At 34.0% G+C, this 18,243-nt stretch overlaps 1 pseudogene; it reads right to left on the minus strand.

Moving 5' to 3' along the window:
* Positions 1–16,311: 16,311 nt before the first annotated feature.
* Positions 16,312–16,428, minus strand: LOC122479313 (annotated as a pseudogene).
* Positions 16,429–18,243: the final 1,815 nt, after the last annotated feature.

Below are 18,243 nucleotides of genomic sequence, written 5' to 3' on the forward strand. Positions count from 1 at the left end.
GGGTAAATTCTAAATGCTACTAAAAGACCTAAACAAAAGAAAGCTAATTCATGAAATGTTATTTCTATATTTGCATTCATAGAATGAACTATAGAATTGAGAAGATTCTTGGTTAATTCAGACTTCAAGCCCAAAATACTTAAAGAAGAAGTACTTGTAAAGAAGGCAAGAGGATAATATTCTTTGCTAAAATAAGTTTCTCAGATTGTGGTTGCATTTCCAGGATCAGTAGAAAAACATGGTTTCCTTACAGTAGTATACATAGAATGTGTGATTAGATTTAGTAGAATCTGTGACACTGAACCAATTATTAATCTGAGTGTCACCTTGTAGAAGTAAATGAATTCAATAGAGAGCAATTTGCAGAGAGCCTGTCACCTATTTTATGATTAATATATATTTCCCTCCTCCATGTTCTATTTTGAAGCATCTATGTGGGCCTGACTGTAGATTACTGTAGGGATTAAAACTGGAATTAAGCACAGAGGCATCTCCCTTCAGGATAATTTCTTATTTTTCTAAAATGGACAGTTGGTGGGTTTTTAGAATAACCAGGGGATAATGGCAGGTGGATACATGCAATGCAATGGTACAGTTGATTCTATGGGAGAATATTTTTCCAACAGTTTTGACAGAGTATAAGGAAGAGTTTCATTGAAATTAGAATTTATTGGGGCGCCTGGGTGGCGCAGTCGGTTAAGCGTCCGACTTCAGCCAGGTCACGATCTCGCGGTCCGGGAGTTCGAGCCCCGCGTCAGGCTCTGGGCTGATGGCTCGGAGCCTGGAGCCTGTTTCCAATTCTGTGTCTCCCTCTCTCTCTGCCCCTCCCCCGTTCATGCTCTGTCTCTCTCTGTCCCAAAAATAAATAAACGTTGAAAAAAAAATTAAAAAAAAAAGAAATTAGAATTTATTAAAAACAGTTGTTGAGAGGAATGGAGTTCAGCAATGTTCATCTAGTCCAGTTATGTTATAAATGTTTGTATGGAAAATTTACCCAAAGTGTTAGGTACTTCTTTTCTTCTTCAGTCAGCTCAATTTTCTGTTAATGACAAAAATAAACTGTGATAAATAAAAAAAAATGGGATGGTATTCAGTTAATTTGGTTTGAATGAAAATTACTTACTTTGGTGACTACTTCAGTTGACTCCTTAAGGAAAGAAAATAAGAATCAGCTTTACTTGGATAGCCCACCAGTAATTTCATCTATGTCATTACAGTAGGGAACTAGAGCTAATTATTTTAATAATTAAAGGCCAAGCCATGGCTGCCAAGAAACAAAGTGCTACTTTATAGGAATTTATTATGACTTAAGTGAGTTTTAATATTCATTATCAGAGCATTCTTTATGTCAACATAAAGATCCTTGGCTGAAAATATGTTTTGTTTCAAATATTCTATTTACGTTGTTCATATAATGTCAAATTCTCATACAGTATAGGCAGATGCAAACTCAATAGAGGGAGAATGAGTGAGAAAGAGAGAGAAGAAAGAAAAATGATGCAGGCCTGTGGAGGTATGTGGCAAAACCTGTTTGCCATTTCCAGAAAGACTACTGTTTTTTCTTAGTGCCCACGGGCCCAAGCTTGAATTTGAGAGAAAGGGTAACACATGCTTGTGAGGCACTGAGGAAGAAGATGTTGGACTGTGCCTCAGGTCACAAGACTCTGGGCCACAATCCATGCCTCATTTTCTCTTGAGATGTTTTCCCACTATGTTCATGGACTTGACTCATTCTATTACAGCAGGTGTTCTTGCGATACATAACCCAAACCAATATTCAACCCCTAAACAATATGAGAGGGAATCAGGGTAAATTGCAAGATCCTGATTTGCCATTGACTTATTTAAAAAATGCATATTTGCAATGAACCAGAGTTCAGCTATACATTATCAAAAGTATGAGATAGAACAAAACACTTGACTGTGTACATAATTCATTTCAAATCTCTAAAATGATTTTGAGTCTGTATATGTTTCTTATGAAGGTTTGTCTTTATTGCCAATATTTCCTTATTGGATATTTTGATATGGCTCTGTTTAAAAATTAGCAATACTTAATTTACTTAAAATAATTAACCAGTACAGGGAAGCACAGTATTTCTCAATAAACTATTAGGTTATTTTGTTTTATTTTATTTTATTTTGTTTTATTTTATTTTATTTTATTTTATTTTTTAAAATGTTTATTTATTTTTGAGAAAGAGTGCGTGAACAGGGGAGGGGAAGAAAGAGAGGGAGACAAGAGACAGCAGAATCCCAAGCAGGTCCTGTGCTGTCAACACAGAGCTTGATGTGGGGCTGGAAACCAGGAACCAGGAGATCATCAAGAGTGATGTTTAACCGACTGAGCCACCCAGGTGACCCTTGGCTGTTTCATTCTAAAAGTATCATTTCCTGGGGTGCCCGGGTGGCTCAGTCAGTTGAGCATCCGACTCTTGACTTTAGCTCAGGTCATGATTTCACGATTTGTGGGTTTGAGACCCACCTTGGTCTCTGCACTGAGAGCATGGAGGCTGCTTGGGATTCTGTCTCCCTCTCCTCCCTCCCCACCCCTTTCTTTCTCTCTCTCATGAAATAAATTTTTTAAAAAAGTATCATTTCCCTCACTAGATGAGCTGCTAGAAGATTTCTTAAGAAATAAGATCATCATTATCCTTATCATCATCAAAATTTGGGGACCAAGGTAATTAAATCCTTAGCAGTATATTCTTAATATTTATGAAATTAAAGATCTTTCTGGGGGCACGTGGGTGGCTCAGTAGGTTGGGCTTCTGACTTTGGCTCAGGTAGTGATCTCAGGGTCTGTGAGTTCGAGCCCCCAGTCTGGCTCTGTGCTGACAGCTTGGATCCTGGAGCCTGCTTTGGATTCTGTGTCTCCCTCTCTTTCTGCCCTTCCCCCACTCACACTCTGTCTCTCTCTGTCTCTCAAAAATGAATAAATGTTAAAAAAATTAAATAAAAGATTTTTCTCATATTACAAGCATATTAGTACAATAGGTGAAAAAGGATTGCAGTAAAATTTCAGTTAAAAAAATAATAAAAACTAGTTTTGTTTGTTTTGTTTTTTTTAAGAAGCAGTGGAAATCGCATATTTATGCCACAAGGAAGAGTCTTGTTTACATGCAAGAAAGAATTTAAGCTACTTGAGAAACCCAACATTAAAAGGTAGAGAGAAATTGTATTTTTAAGTAACTTAAAAATATCACTCTGTTTTATTAAAATAAGAGCATTTTATATAGGCCTAATTATTACTATTTTAATATTAGCTTTGAAAAAATATGAATTAAATATAGCTTTATATAGTATCAATACCTTACCATATCAACAGTCTTCCCTGAGGTTTCCTTAAAGAAATAAAAAAAGAATTAGATACTTTATTCCCACTGTATTGATTGTACATAATTTACTCTTGAATATATAGGGAAAAAACTCCTCTTTCATAAAGAGGAAGAATATAATTAAACTTATTTTTATTGATTCTTTTAATCGTGGTTACATACCCAAGATCTAAGATCACCTAAGATCTAAGATCTAAGATCACGTAAATATATATACATTTAAAAATTTGTTTTTTAATGTTTATTTATTTTTGAGAGAGCAGGGGAGGAACAGAGAGAGAGGGTGACAAGGAATCTGCAGCAGGCTCCAGGCTCTCAGCTGTCAGCACAGAGCCAGGTGTGGGGCTTGAACCCATGAACTGTGAGATCATAACCTGAGCCAGATTCTGGAGCTTAACTGACTAAGCCACCCAGGTGCCCCTATATTTCTTAAACGAATGATGAATGACATATCTCATTAATGAAACAACAAATAAATAAATCTTATCTGACTGGTATGCATAACTGCATTATTTTCCTGCCTATGTAAATATAAAATAAATAATACTTATTGTATAGCCATAACAAAATAAAAAATAATTTCTTAAATATATTTAGTATAAATGGTTTTGATTTATTTCCTGAGATAAGCTGCCAGATTCCTTTAAAATTTCTTAAATTACACATTTTAATCTTATTTTAAAAATTGTTATATTTTCGTTTCTTTTTTGGACTTTTAAAACTAAGCTATTTCTTGGGTGATATGAAAATGACTTTAGTCATTTGTGATATGCAGGAAGACATTTGGAAAATAACACTTTGTATAGATCTGAATGAACAAGAGTCCTTATCGAGAATGATATTTTGGATTCCTCCCACTTCATTTGCAAATTTTAAGATATACACCAGATCTCTTGGTGTGGTAGCAGTATTAATGAGTGACCTTTAAAAAAGTAGTAGTATTAAAATTTTTCATAAAGTCTCCTAGCACAAATCTAATCTTCATATCTTTGGATGTGTACATTTTTTTTCTGCCCTCCCCAAATTTTTCATGGAGATCTGAAGTACCAATTCTCCTATATTCTGTAAGTCTAAATTTATTGCTTAAGAAAACTGGAACAAAGACTGTTTAGGGCAGTGCATATTAAGTGTCTAATATCTTGCTAGTTACTGAGATAATATCTTTATAGTAAAATGCCTTACCTCACTGGTGGAGAGCTGTTCTCTGTTCTGTATATATGTATATAAAAAAGAAAAAGGGCAAGGGAGATTTCGTTATTTATTTTCAAATGAAGAAAAGCTCCTTAATACAAAACTGTTTTATAAAACAAAATGGAAGAGTACTTGGAACTTGGGCAAGTTACTCCACTTCCCTGCATTTTCTTACATTATTGTCTTTTTTGCTACGTAAAGATAATGATAATCTATCTCTCTCCTACATTAAAGAATTGTTTGAGGAACCAAGAAAAATGATATATGAGCAAACATTAAGGACATGGATACTAAATTTAAACGAAATTACTTATTTTTCATTATGGTTACAATTGTATATGTTACTACAATTTGGACTGTATTGTTTGTAATTTAATTTCTGGACTATAATATTTTATTGTTCTGTGTTCTCAGTTAGAACTTGTTGGGTATCTAGCCATTTTACATATCTTTATCGTGATCTCATCCCTTACCAAAAACAAAAATAAAAGCAAACAATAAAGAAAAACAGTAAATCAAAAAAGCAGCACTTACCACAGAGGGAATAAAGGAATAGGCTCTTCTCTCAATCTGATCCCATGGGTTCATAACAATCTGAGGTTGATGAAGAGCTTGGAGATATTGGAGGAAGTTCAAATTCTGATAAAATTGGTTGATTTTGTCCTAGAAAGAAGGAAAATGATCAATATTGAGTCCAATGATAAGTCCAATATTGAATCTCCTCCACGAGTCAAAGCAGGTCTCCACAGAACCAAATTACACAGATAATTTGTAAATGGTGGCAAATTTACCTAACAAAAGAATAATCTAGTCACTTAAAACTTGTTGTAACTGTGTTTACATTTGTAGTAAATTGCAGAATTAAAGAAATCATCTGTTTAATTAAGGCCTCCAGAACAATACCTTGTGTGAAAAGAACAAATGCATAAGGAAAGAAAAAGACATTTTTTTGAATTAAAGGTAAGTGTCTGTCATTTCTTTCCCACATGTATAAAAATTCTGGTCTGCAGTCAGATAGAACTGAAGTTTAATTCCCTTGATCCTGGTCACTGGAATCCATGACCCTGATCATATTGCTTAATCTCTCTGAGCATTACTTACCATGCAGGATTATAGCTGTTAAAATATATAGCAGTTTTCATAGTACCTACTATTTATAAGAATATAATATAAATAAGGTAAAATGAAATATCTATCATCTATATCTATCTATCATTTAACTATGTCTATCCTGCTCAATAAAAATTCTAGTAAATGCCAGAGCTTTTGATCTGACTCTAAAGATTTTTTTTTAGAGATTAAATATGAAATGACAATAGCATCTTTCCTTAAAATTTTCATTTCATAGAGATTGAAAGTAAATGGGTATATAAAATATCATTTGGTAGAATTGCCTGGGTATAATTACTGGATAAATCCACAACATTAAGAGTGGTACAAGGCAGAATGCTACTGGAAGCATTTTTAACAAAGTATAAGAATGGCCTTTATAGTAATTACAGTTTCCTAAAAAGAGAAGTTTTATTTGGAGAGTGCCATTTTTAGTGTTCAAAGAAAGACTATTTGTGTTTAAAAAAAGTTTAGAAGGAATGTCTATTCTGTATAGCGATATGATAACAATACTTACCACTTTTTTAGATCCATCTACTGTGTTCCAAACATTTTTAAACATAATTCATGTACATATCATCTAATATTATTCTGCAGAGTCAATATGACTATCTTCACTTATAGTTGAAGAAACTATAGCTTGGAGAAATTAAGTAATAACTTGAGAAATTATGAATGGAACACAAATTGCTGAACTCCAAAGTGTGCGCTCTTCCCTTGTGCCTATGGCAAAGTTTTCTAGTTCATAGAGGATGGATTATATGATGTATGGCATGGAAACCTTTACTCTTGAGATATCTATCTATGATGCATGCCATTGTCAAAAGTTGAGTGGGCAATAATGTCATACTTCAATTATGCTGGTATCTAACTTCCATCATTTAAACTTGAAACTAATTTTCCGAGGTTTGTAACTCTTTCAACATCGGCCGGATAATTGTTCAACACTTATTTTTCTTAAAACACAGCCACAAATTTGACAAGATAGCATCCAGAAATTAAAGTAACAAAAATAGACAAAAATGCCTACTATAAATTTGAGGGTAAATATCTGATCGCTATACAATGAGTTATGTGAACATTTGGGAGAAGACATAGCCGTAGTTAGATGGTTGAAACTGTGATTTGTATGAGAAATTTACCAGTTGCTGTAGGTAGATCTTTTTTTCCACAGTGGGCTTAGCTTTCTGTTAGGAAAACAAAAGCACTTGCTATAAAAATTCACAAAAAGAAAACACTGCTAAGTGACATAAATCCATTTTGTTTGAATGAACATTGCTTACCTCTGTGAGAACTTCAGCAGACTCCTTAGGGGAAGAAGACAAGAACTACTGTAACTGCATGACTTCACCTTAGAGTTGTACTAGAGTGGTAAGGGTCAATTTATTGGAATATTTGGGGCCCATGCCACCGCTCCTGAGAAATATACCGTTTGTATTATGAATTCAATAAATTAAAACATTCATCATCAGAGCCCTTGCTTTGTGTCAAAGTCATAGAAGACAAAAGTTATTTATAAGTGACCATTGGCTCTCCATTTGAGTTACCAATTTGCAGTTTAAGAAAGAGTAAAACATGCTTCCTAGACATATGTAGAAAGATTTCAGGCTCGGCCTCAGGCCACAGGGCTCAGGGCCACAACTAGGCCTCTTATTTTCCCGGGCATGTTTTCACATTATGCTTTTTGCTTGGATATTTCTACCATATGAGTTATTTCTGAAACCAGTGACCCACACATCTTAATGCCTTCCCTTAATCACCCCCTTTAGACAAGAGGTTCTCAAATTTAAAGTATATCAGAACAATGCCTGGGCGATTCTGATGCTGCTAATTGAGAAGTAACACTTTGAGAACTACTGCACTAAGCAATATTGAGAGGCTTTTCAAGATAAAACTATGTTGAAGGCAAATGGTAGGCTCTTGATTTGACATGAGCTTGATTTAAAATGCACTTTTCTCTGGAGTCAGATATCTGATGCCTCTATGAAAGGCACCAATGTACATTGTGGTGTAGATAGCCACTTTCAATCCCTTTGGGTAAGTGATTTCTCCACTGTTTACCCTATTTGTGACTTTAACAAGTTAATGCACACTTTGCTGGAAATCTGGTATTTCTTGATGAACTTGCTATTTGATGTTAAAAGAAAAGGGCTCTTACTTCACTAGATGGCCTGCTAGAATATTCCTTGAAAGATAATAATAAATATCAAAATCCAGCCACCATAAGAAATCCTCAGGATTATTCTTGAATATTAGAAGTTACTGGGGATATTTCTCATATCACCTAGATGGTCATTAATATGATAAGTTAAAAGGATTAACATAACAGCAATAAAACCAGGTTCATGGTTGCTCATTATTAATCACCTTTGGAAAACACGTGGAAGAGATAAAAATGATCTTGTGATTAAATGGAAGTGTCTCAAAAGAATATGGACCAATTTAGGTGGATACTAGTAAGGTGAGCAGGGAAAAATTGTCATTTTTAAGAACTTACATATCTCTTTCCAGTTTTATTAAAAGAGGATACTTACAGAAATTCCCAATTCATTTATGTTTCTTGTGATTTCCTTGAAGAGAGAAGAAAAATAATTATATTTTTTATCTCCACAGCATTGTTTATAAACATTTTCTCCTGATCATAAAGGGAAAAATTCCTCTTCCATAAAAAGAAATGTTAAATAGATTCATTTTAGTTGTATGAGTTTTGTATGAATTATATTAGAATTTCCCATTTGGTGACAAACATACAATCAGCAGTATTTATTGTCATATTTATTGTATGTATTATATCTCCAGAGAATGTTATATTTATTATTATATCCCTACAGACTAAACTAGTGTTTGAGACATAGTTCTTGTTCAGTAAATTGGCCAAAAGAATGAATGAATACACAAGATTAATTTAGGCAATGCATGGATAAACTTTTTTTTTTCATTTTAGTAGTCACTATTTATTTCATTCTATATTGTAAAAAATATATCAGGTCAACTAACATTTGTCTTGTAAGTAAATATATATGGCTTCTATGATAAATTCATTTAAGTTTAAATGAGTCAATTTGAAGAAAATATTACAGTAGGAAATAGCTTTTAAAAAAGAAAATGTTAGGGGTGCCTGGGTGGCTCAGTCGGTTGAGTGTCCAACTTTGGTTCAGGTCATGATGTCATGGGTTGTGGTTTCGAGCCCCACATCAGGCTCGCTGCTGTTAGTGCAGAGCCCACTTTAGATCCTCTGTCCCTCTCGCCTGCCCCTCCGCCACTCACACACACTCTCTCTCAAAAGTAAACAAACAAACAAACATTTAAAGAAGAGAGACTAGTTTAAAAAAATAAAAAAAAAAGAGAAAGGCAAATGTTAAGTTTGAAGCTTTTAGGAATGAAAACCATTAAAAGATAAGTCCTCCATTCCTCACAGAATGTGGAAATCAGTGTATTAGTTGATCCATGCAAAAATATATTTCCTCCAATTGAATTATTCGTAGAATTAGGATAAGAGGGTGCAATTTTAGTGTCATTCTTTTAAAAAATCTTGGTCTTCAAATTTGATTCACTTGGAATATGTTTTCCAAACCTAGGTTAATGTCAATGTTTTTTTTTCAAAGTAATATAATATTTTTGCTTCACATTGTCCTACAGATGTGAAATCAATATATACTTCACAGGATGTGGGACAAATGTCTCCCCCCCAAAAAGAAAACAATACCAAGAATGATCGCATTTACTGAAATGAAGTATAATATTCTTGGTCATAATGTGATATCAAGAAAAATCAACTTCGTGAACAAAGTGTACAGAATTAGGGAAGAAAGGTAAAGATGATGGACCATTAAAAAGAAACTCAAAGATATTCTGCTTTAATAGCATGTCTTGCAGGTTCTAGCCCACAAATCTTTTCCTACTATCCCTTTCATGTTAGTCCACAGCATTTTGGTAAAGCAATAAAAGTCTCCCCATTTTTACAATTATAATTAAAAATAATACTCATTTTGGGTTAATGAGAAAATGACCCATGTTTGAGAGAAAAAGATACCTCATCAATCAGGAGTAATAGATTAAAAAATTAAACTTTACCTTACTGAGATGAATGAACACTTTCTTTTCCTGTTTAAATTTCTATAGAACAAATAACTTCTTTTATAGTGTTGATTAAATAAAAAAGTAAAATTATATGTAATTTAAGTTAGGACTTACTTCTTGGGAGATGCTGATAGATTCCTTAGGAAAAAGAAAACAATATGACTTACTTACCTAGATTATATTCATACTAGCAATAAATTGTCAATCAACAACTGTTAGGTAGATAACATTGAGTCTCTGCCTAGGTTAAAGAACAAAATTGATCAAAGTTTCACTCCCTCTATGTAATTAACTTACTATATTTCAGATAATGAGCTCATTCCACACTATTTTCAGTTATGAATAGCTGAATCAAAAACTTTCCTAAATATCATCCACAGAGAAGAAAAGAGAAGATTTTCTATTTTCACTGTACAATTTCCAATTTTCTTTTATTTTCATTACTTTTTCTTTGATATTTTTTAAAGAGACAAAATATATCACAGGAGACAAGAAAATCCTTTAGTAACATTCAAAATTCTGTGGACACCTGTTATGCACTTATGGATAGAGTCATTTGGAAATTAGCACTTAATATGGATCCAGAAAAACATGAGTCTTTATTGCAGAAACATAAAATGGATTCACAAAATATACAGTGTTTATCATGACTTCTGAGCGAATACCATTAATATTGAGACAACTTAGGAAAAAACCCAGAAACTTAATCTTGGTAATTAGAATTTAGAGCTTTGGTCTTGGTCTTTATTCATCTCTTTTTTTTTTTTTTTTTATGGTTGCATTTCCAATTTTTTTTCTGGCACTATAGTTGTAGTCTTATTGGTAAAAAAAATATTGTAAAGACTTACAAATTCAGTGCATTTATGTTTTGACTAGGTGAAAGGATTTTATGTTTTATTAAAATGTCTTACCTCACTGGAGGAGTGATGTTCCATCTTTTGCATTAAAAAAAAACAAATTTCAGTTTTATTGGTTATTTTAAAGTGAAAATCTGTCTTGTTGTTCTTGTTTTGGGGATATGGAGCTTCTAGAAATCCATTTCTGGGAATGCTTAGGGTTTAGTGGGATGTTTCCCATAATATTAATAGATAAATCATTTTATACATCAAATAAGTCATTGTTATGGCTTAACATATTTCTTACTTTTAGGAAATGATTGGGTTCTTGGTTTTTAAGTATTAATCCTGTCACAGCCTAAAATACGAATGTAGATGTGCTACAGAATATTAAAATGTTATAACACCATGATATTATATTTTATTTAGTTTATGTTGATTTCTAGATTTAATTAATCTTAAAGAAAAGATTGAGGACAATTACTGACTTAGAGAGAAAGGGAGAAGTGTGGCTAAGACTAGTAGATTATAGGCAGAAGAAATAATCAAACTTGGTGTAAGATTTCTCATTGAAGTGTTATTATGATTATTTTTTCTATTTACCTAAATGGAATTCTTACCCTAATTTTGCTCCTGAATTGGCTTTGAATTTAAGAAATAACAAAAAAAACCTCTTCAAGATATATATGTGAGATAGGAAACAGAGGATGCAGAGAATTCTGATCACCTTAAGGTATGGTGCAGTTGTGGGGAGGGAGATATTGGGTATGGAAGAGGGATTGACAGTGGGGGTAGAAGGGAAAGGAAAAAATCAGTTACTTCTGAGGAATTTAGTAGATTCCACATGTGTGTTTTCAAAGCACTTCATTGACATGACATGTCTAGTCCACTGTATCATTTTGTGGTATATTTACTATATTCTCACTGGAAGAATACGATGCCTTGAGAAGTTAAGGGATTATTTTGCAGTAAGTTATTTGGCAGTGATTTTCAAAGTGAACCATTCTTTAACACATCACTGTTTCCTGTCTAAACAGATTCTGAACTACTGTAACCAAGAATAGTGAAATTCTGACCCTTCCTTGAGAGGTGGTTTTTGAGTCTACATTTTATCTGTGGCTTTCCTACACTTTTCAAGGTATACTTGTTTTATCTCAATATATTTCTTACTTTTAGGAAGCGGTTCTTGGAGTCAAAAAATGTTCCCCAGTACATTCAAGCAGATATGGGAGGAAGTTCATGCCTTTTAACCTATAGCTAACATCTCCTTCATCCTATAAGGAGAGTACTTTATAAAAAGTGTTTTTGTCCACCTTGATAACTTGTATAAGGCAAGGCCAATCAAACCTCTGATTATAGGTTTTAAAAGTCACACACTTGTCTCTATTTCTTGCTCCCTACCCTTGCCATCGTCTGCATAAAAGATTCACTATTCTTATATTTAAATAAGAATAGATAATCATAAACATGTCATTATACTTACATGCTTTGCAAGAGCAGTAGCCAAAAGGCAGGTAAGAAGGAAGAACTTCATGTTTACTTAGTTCTGTAAAATAGGTATATAGCAAGTTAATAAGTTTTATTCTCCTGAAAAATTACACATTTTCTCAATAATTGTACATTAATTTAGCCTTGTTCCAGGCAATTAGGAAGGTCTAATGAAAACTTTGATAAAAGCAGATTCACTTGAGAAACACATGGATATGAACATGACAAGTTCTTTATAAAGAGAAATTTTATTAACAGAATATAATGTGAAATCTTGGTTTCTAAAATGTCGAAGTTCCTTTTTGGGTATAGCAAGTTAGTAGTTTTTTTTTTTTTTTTGCCCTATATGTAATTGGTTAATTAGTTTACTAACTTATTCAATGACTAGTTGCTACATACAACATATCAGACATGAAGATACAGTGATGAAAAATAAGTACACTCTATCAGGCCATTTATTTATAACTCTTCCTCAATCTTGTGGATAAGGACTATCAGAAGTGTAAAATAGAAGAGAAACTCATGTTTAAACAGATATCAGGTGCATCAAAACATGCAGTCTGGCTCCTTCATGAGAAGTAGCAGGTGGAAATAATATTGTGATGGGTGCAAGGAGGTCTGGGTGCCTCCCAGTCTGAGACAGGCTGCTGAAGCTTGAATAAATCATTAAACATCACGCACCTCATATATGTAGCAAAAGAGAGACTGCTAATGAGACTGATTTCTGTAATCCCTTCCAGCTCAATCTCTAATACCATGACTATGTGTTAGTCCACAAGGTTTGCTGACTACATATCAACTTCACTTTCCTATTTGTTAAACAAAGAACTGAAAAGTGAAATAATTATTCTAATGCATTGTTTATATATAACAGTGTCTTACTGTCTAGATCAACACATTAAATTGATTATTTTTAAAGAGTAAGATTTTGTTTTACTCAAATAGTATTAAATTTGCTGGTGATCTTTACCTATGCACTTCTGGGGAATGTGTACATATAGGCATTACTCTGTCCTAGGATTTGCATTGCCTAAATTCCTAATTAATTTCTCATTTTTACTAAAAATCTCAGGTATATTTGTTTACTGTTACAAGATGGTGCATAGGATGTTCATTTTAGAAGCATTTCATAGTGATAATGCTTTATAATATTATAGACATCATTTTGCCTCTTAAAATATGAAATAAATTTATTTTATAACAGCTTACTTCAATTCTACTTAGACATTTGGTTCTCCAGGGATAAAAGAAATTGGAACGTAGATGCTGAGAGTTAAAGTAATGTTTTTAGCATATTGATAAATGAGAAACATAGAAATTGTTGCAGTTACTGAATACCTGCTATATGCCAGACATTGTAGTAGTTACATTACAAATATTATCTCTGGTCTCCAGAGCAGCTATGTTGGGTTACTGTGTCTGATTAACACATGAAAGAAGTGATCCAGGAGTCCACATCTTAAATACACAGAACGCTGGATTTCCAAAAACCTCATTATGATAACCTAGCTCTTAAAATAAGACTTTGGCACTTCGTAATAAGATAGAGTAGTATAATAAGCATTTTATGGTGTCTATACATTAATTGTACCCAGAAGCACTGAAAAGTAGCTAAATCAGTAGCTTATGTTCTAAAACAATTTCTCAAAGGACCTTAAAGTACACTGACATTAATTTCTTTAAAAATATTTTTTAGAACTATGTTATTAGATTTTACAATATTATAATGCATGTAGAATAACAAAAAGGATAAGTGAAAAATATTACCTTGCTTCTTAAATGGAAGACAAGAAGTACAGGCAGTCGGATATCTGAAATGGGTTATCACTCACTATTTAAACCTAGTTCCTTCATGATATGGTAATTCTGTGGTTTAAAATACCTAAAAAGGGTTTGAATTCTGAGAAGCCGTGATGATTAGAAGTAGTTTCTCCATCCAATATTTGTACCACATATTCCAAGGAGCACTTCCACTTAGCTTGATTTAGAACATGATAACAGGAAATGAGGATGTTATAATGTGTGGTGATTATTCCGTGTTTGTGCAGCTTACCTCTGCCATGTACTGGTTAAGTGGTTCATGATAAGTATTTATTTTTTTCCTAGAGGCACACCAGTGTCCCTTCTTATCAAAAACATCTTGAACAAATACCTAAAGTGACATTTGGGATATGTTAATTAAAATGTCATTAACGTATGAAAAATAATACTCCTTATATTTATTGCTTACCATTTGCCACCACTAAACATGGTTATCGTATGTAAGTCCATGCGATGTAACGGGAAACTCAGAAGTCCTACGAACTAGCGGTAACTTTAATAAGGATTTACAGTCTTAACTTGTCTCAGTAGTTTCTGAATCTGTAAAATATTAATAGTCATGCTGAATCCAATTATAAATTGTAACAATTAGCCACAATTTATGCAAAGTGAATTGGTATCTACATGGCACCTACTTTTTCACAAGTCACAAAATGAAATGGCTGTAGTAACCAATCAGATTACATGTGTACTGAAGGTAGGTCCAGGTTTAAGGAAAATAAAGTATTGTGGGGACTGTAGCCTTCCTGAAAGTTCAAGCCTAGCCTGAAGGAAAAAGCCAATACTCAGCTCCAGTCAATTTTGACATGTAATATACATGCTCTATAGCTGCCACATCTTCCATTTTTTTTTATTTTTTTAACGTTTATTTTATTTATTTTTGAGACAGAGAGAGACAGAGCATGAACGGGGGAGGGGCAGAGAGAGAGGGAGACACAGAATCCGAAGCAGGCTCCAAGCTGTGAGCCATCAGCCCAGAGCCCTACACGGGGCTCGACCTCACTGACCGTGAGATCGTGACCTGAGCCGAAGTCCGATGCTTAACCGACTGAGCCACCCAGGCGCCCCTCTTCCATTTTTTTTAAAGATAAGCCAAGCACTTCATTACTTATTCAGAATTCTTTGTGTATTGATTGTAACGAATTAAAATTCTTTAAAAATATTGTGTCTGCTGACAGAACCAAAACACAACTGGATCTTGCCCAAGTGCTGCCAATTTGAGATTTCTAGAGAAAATGCTAGTTCCTAGGCTCACGTAATTATTAGAAACGGAATCATTTTGGAAAACCAAGTCTTCTGATTTGCTGAAGCATTGATGTTTAAGTATCAAGATGGTAAAATCCCTAATAATTTTGTGTAGAAATCTTTGTAAAATTTACCACACACATGACTACCTTCTCAACACTAGGGAAGACCAATTATTAATATTTGGTATTAACCACATATAGCTTTTCCCCCATGGGATTATGTTTCATGGAACTGCCATTTTTTCATCTGTTTCAGATTTTTAATTTTTTTAAATGTTTATTTATTTTTGAGAAAGAGACAAAGCACAAACAGGGGAGGGGCAAAGAGAGACAGGGGAAGACACAATCTGAAGTAGGCTCCAGGCTCTGAGCTGTCAGCACAGAGCCCCATCCGGGGCTCAAACTCACGGACTGTGAGATCGTGACCTGAGCCGAAGTCAGAGGCTCAACTGACTGAGCCACCCAGGTGCTCCATTTCAGATTTGTATGACTCTTTTTCTGCTGCCTATCAATCATCTTTTGTTTGTTTGTTTGTTTGTTTTTGTTTTGTTTGTTTTTGTTTTTGAAATCATTTAAGTAACTTTGTCCTCTGGAGAAGAAGAAATCGGACTTTTCATTGTTGCATATCTGCCACTTTAGTTGGTCTGACACTTGGTTGATATTTAGTAAACGCTTTCATTTCACTTAACAACCAGGACTACTTGCCTTCAGCAGCAACAGCTTCTGCTCTTATTGCTTTCAGTTTTTGAGACCATAGAAACCAGACAACCATGCTTGTTGATTTCTGTGACTCTCCCAGTAACTGTTCTATGGGTTCCTTCATTATAAGACATGAGTCCATCTGCTCCTCTCCCAATCCCTAAGAACTTACCTATATGTTTATCCCCTTCTCCTCTTAAAGTTTTATTTGCTTCATTTGTACTTGCTCCTTTGCTTAGTCTACAGTATCCTCAATTCTTCAGTTTACAGGTCCCATGTCATCATTCTGTGCCACCCACGCTGGCTACATTATGCATTTCTCCTTTCACTCACCACCAAACTTCCTGAAGGACTTCATACTTGTAGCTTCTTCCTTCTAACCTTCAATCCATTGCTTCTGCACCAGTTTATCTTCCATTGGCTAGATAATTGCAACGAATTTCCTTATATGTCTTCCATTTTCTTGTTATCTCTACAATGCACTTTCCACACCTTTCTCACAAATATTTTCTTTCTAAAATGTATGTAACAAATCATGTTACTCAACCAAAACATTTGTATAGTTTCTGATAAGAACAGATACTACACTTGATCTTAGCCGAAAGGTCAAGGAGCGCTGTATGGTTTCTTATACTGTCTACGGTAATGTTCAAGATATTTAACAGAGAATTCAAGATCATTCAGAATCTTCCCAGGAGACATTTCTGACCCCACTTCCTGACATTTCTTATGCCTTATCACAATCTTTCCAGAGCACGCTATGGATCTGTGTTAGAGCACACTATGACTGGGAATGGCCTTCTATCACATTCTCTGCCTTGTAAATGCAAATGAAATTTGAACTATCTCTGAAAAGGTCTCCCAAATCTTTGATATACTTGAATTTTTCATATATGCTATCAACAAAATATTTGTACAGATGCTAAAGTTGAAAATGTAGTCAAGGCTCTCTACTTAATTCAGTGAACAATTCTTGAGTACTTAGTGTGTGCCAGGAGTTATCCTAAGCATCTGGAAGAAAGCTATGAACAAAAGAAAACATGGTTTTCATGAAGTTTATATTTTAACTGGTTGAGATATTAACACATGATAAATAATAAAGCATTGGTTCAATCACTGCATGCTATGGGAAAACTGAATTGAAGATACTGGATAGAAAACGGTCGTAGGGATGAGGTGTTCATTATCTAGTAAGATGGCCATGAAAGGACTCCCTGAGCAGAAAAGTAAAAATTTGAAGGAAGGAAGAAAGTAAACCTTGCAGATATTTCAGAAGGAACTCATCTGCAAAGGTCCTAGAATATAAGTATGCCTGGCAAGTTTCAGAAATATTGAATAGACTAGTATGGTTGGAAAATAGTGAATTTGGTGGAATCAAAGAGAAAAAATGAGGCCAATTATACAGGGCTCTTGAGTATTGCCAGGACTTCAAGAAAGCAACTACACTGAATGGAAACTGATGTCAAGCAGAAGATAACTTGGGAAAAAACAGACTGAAGAGGTTAAGAGAAGAGACATGGCCCATTTAGAGACTGGAATAATAATCCATATACATGATTATGGCAGCAGTGAGGGTGATGAGAAATTGTCACATTCTAATTATACTTTGAAGTTAGAGCAAATGGAATTTAATAGATTAGAAGTGAGGCATGAGAGAAAGGAAAGTTTCACTAATTACTCCAGATTTTTGGCTTGATCACCTGGAATAACCTGGTTACCATTGACTGAGATGGAAAAGATAGAGACAAGGCTGGTTTGTGGGGAAAACATGAGGAGCTTAGTTTTCTAAGAAGTTAAGTTTCAGGTGCCAATTATAAATTTAATTAGAATATAGAGTAAACAGTGTACAATTACACTTACTTACAGAATGGAATTGATGACAATACTAATGGACATACTGCATACAAAACCCTTCTCAGTGTCAACTATCAACATCCCAGCCTTTGCTGACACGACTGATATGCAGCTAATAGGAGAATGGAAAGAAAAGGAAACTCTTACCATTAGTTAGAAATAAAAGGCGCAGAGTAGACAAGTTCAGTAGGATATAAATAAACTGAGAGAAAGGAAGTTCTATGGTATAAGAAGTCCTATATTATTTCACTGGGAATGTGTATGTACTTGTTGTCATATGTTTAATACCTTACAGTGATTATATCTATAGTTCATCAAGACACTCACACACAGAATGTCCTTAGGTATAAGAATCAGGTGGTCCAGAAAGAAAATAATGTGTAGAGGAGTTTGTGCAAAGTTGAGAGAATTAAGAGGTAGGTCATGAGAAAACAGGTACAAAGGCCAACGGTCCTGTGAGAATGGAAGAAAACTCAAACACGGGTTAATAAGAGCTAGGAATAATTCAAGAAATTTCAATTATTAAAAATGTCATAAATAGATTAGTGCATAAAATTAGTGAATATCATTAAAAATGTC

The sequence above is a fragment of the Prionailurus bengalensis genome, chromosome B1 (genome assembly GCF_016509475.1).
Source record: "Prionailurus bengalensis isolate Pbe53 chromosome B1, Fcat_Pben_1.1_paternal_pri, whole genome shotgun sequence".
NCBI classification, from domain to species: Eukaryota; Metazoa; Chordata; class Mammalia; order Carnivora; family Felidae; genus Prionailurus; species Prionailurus bengalensis.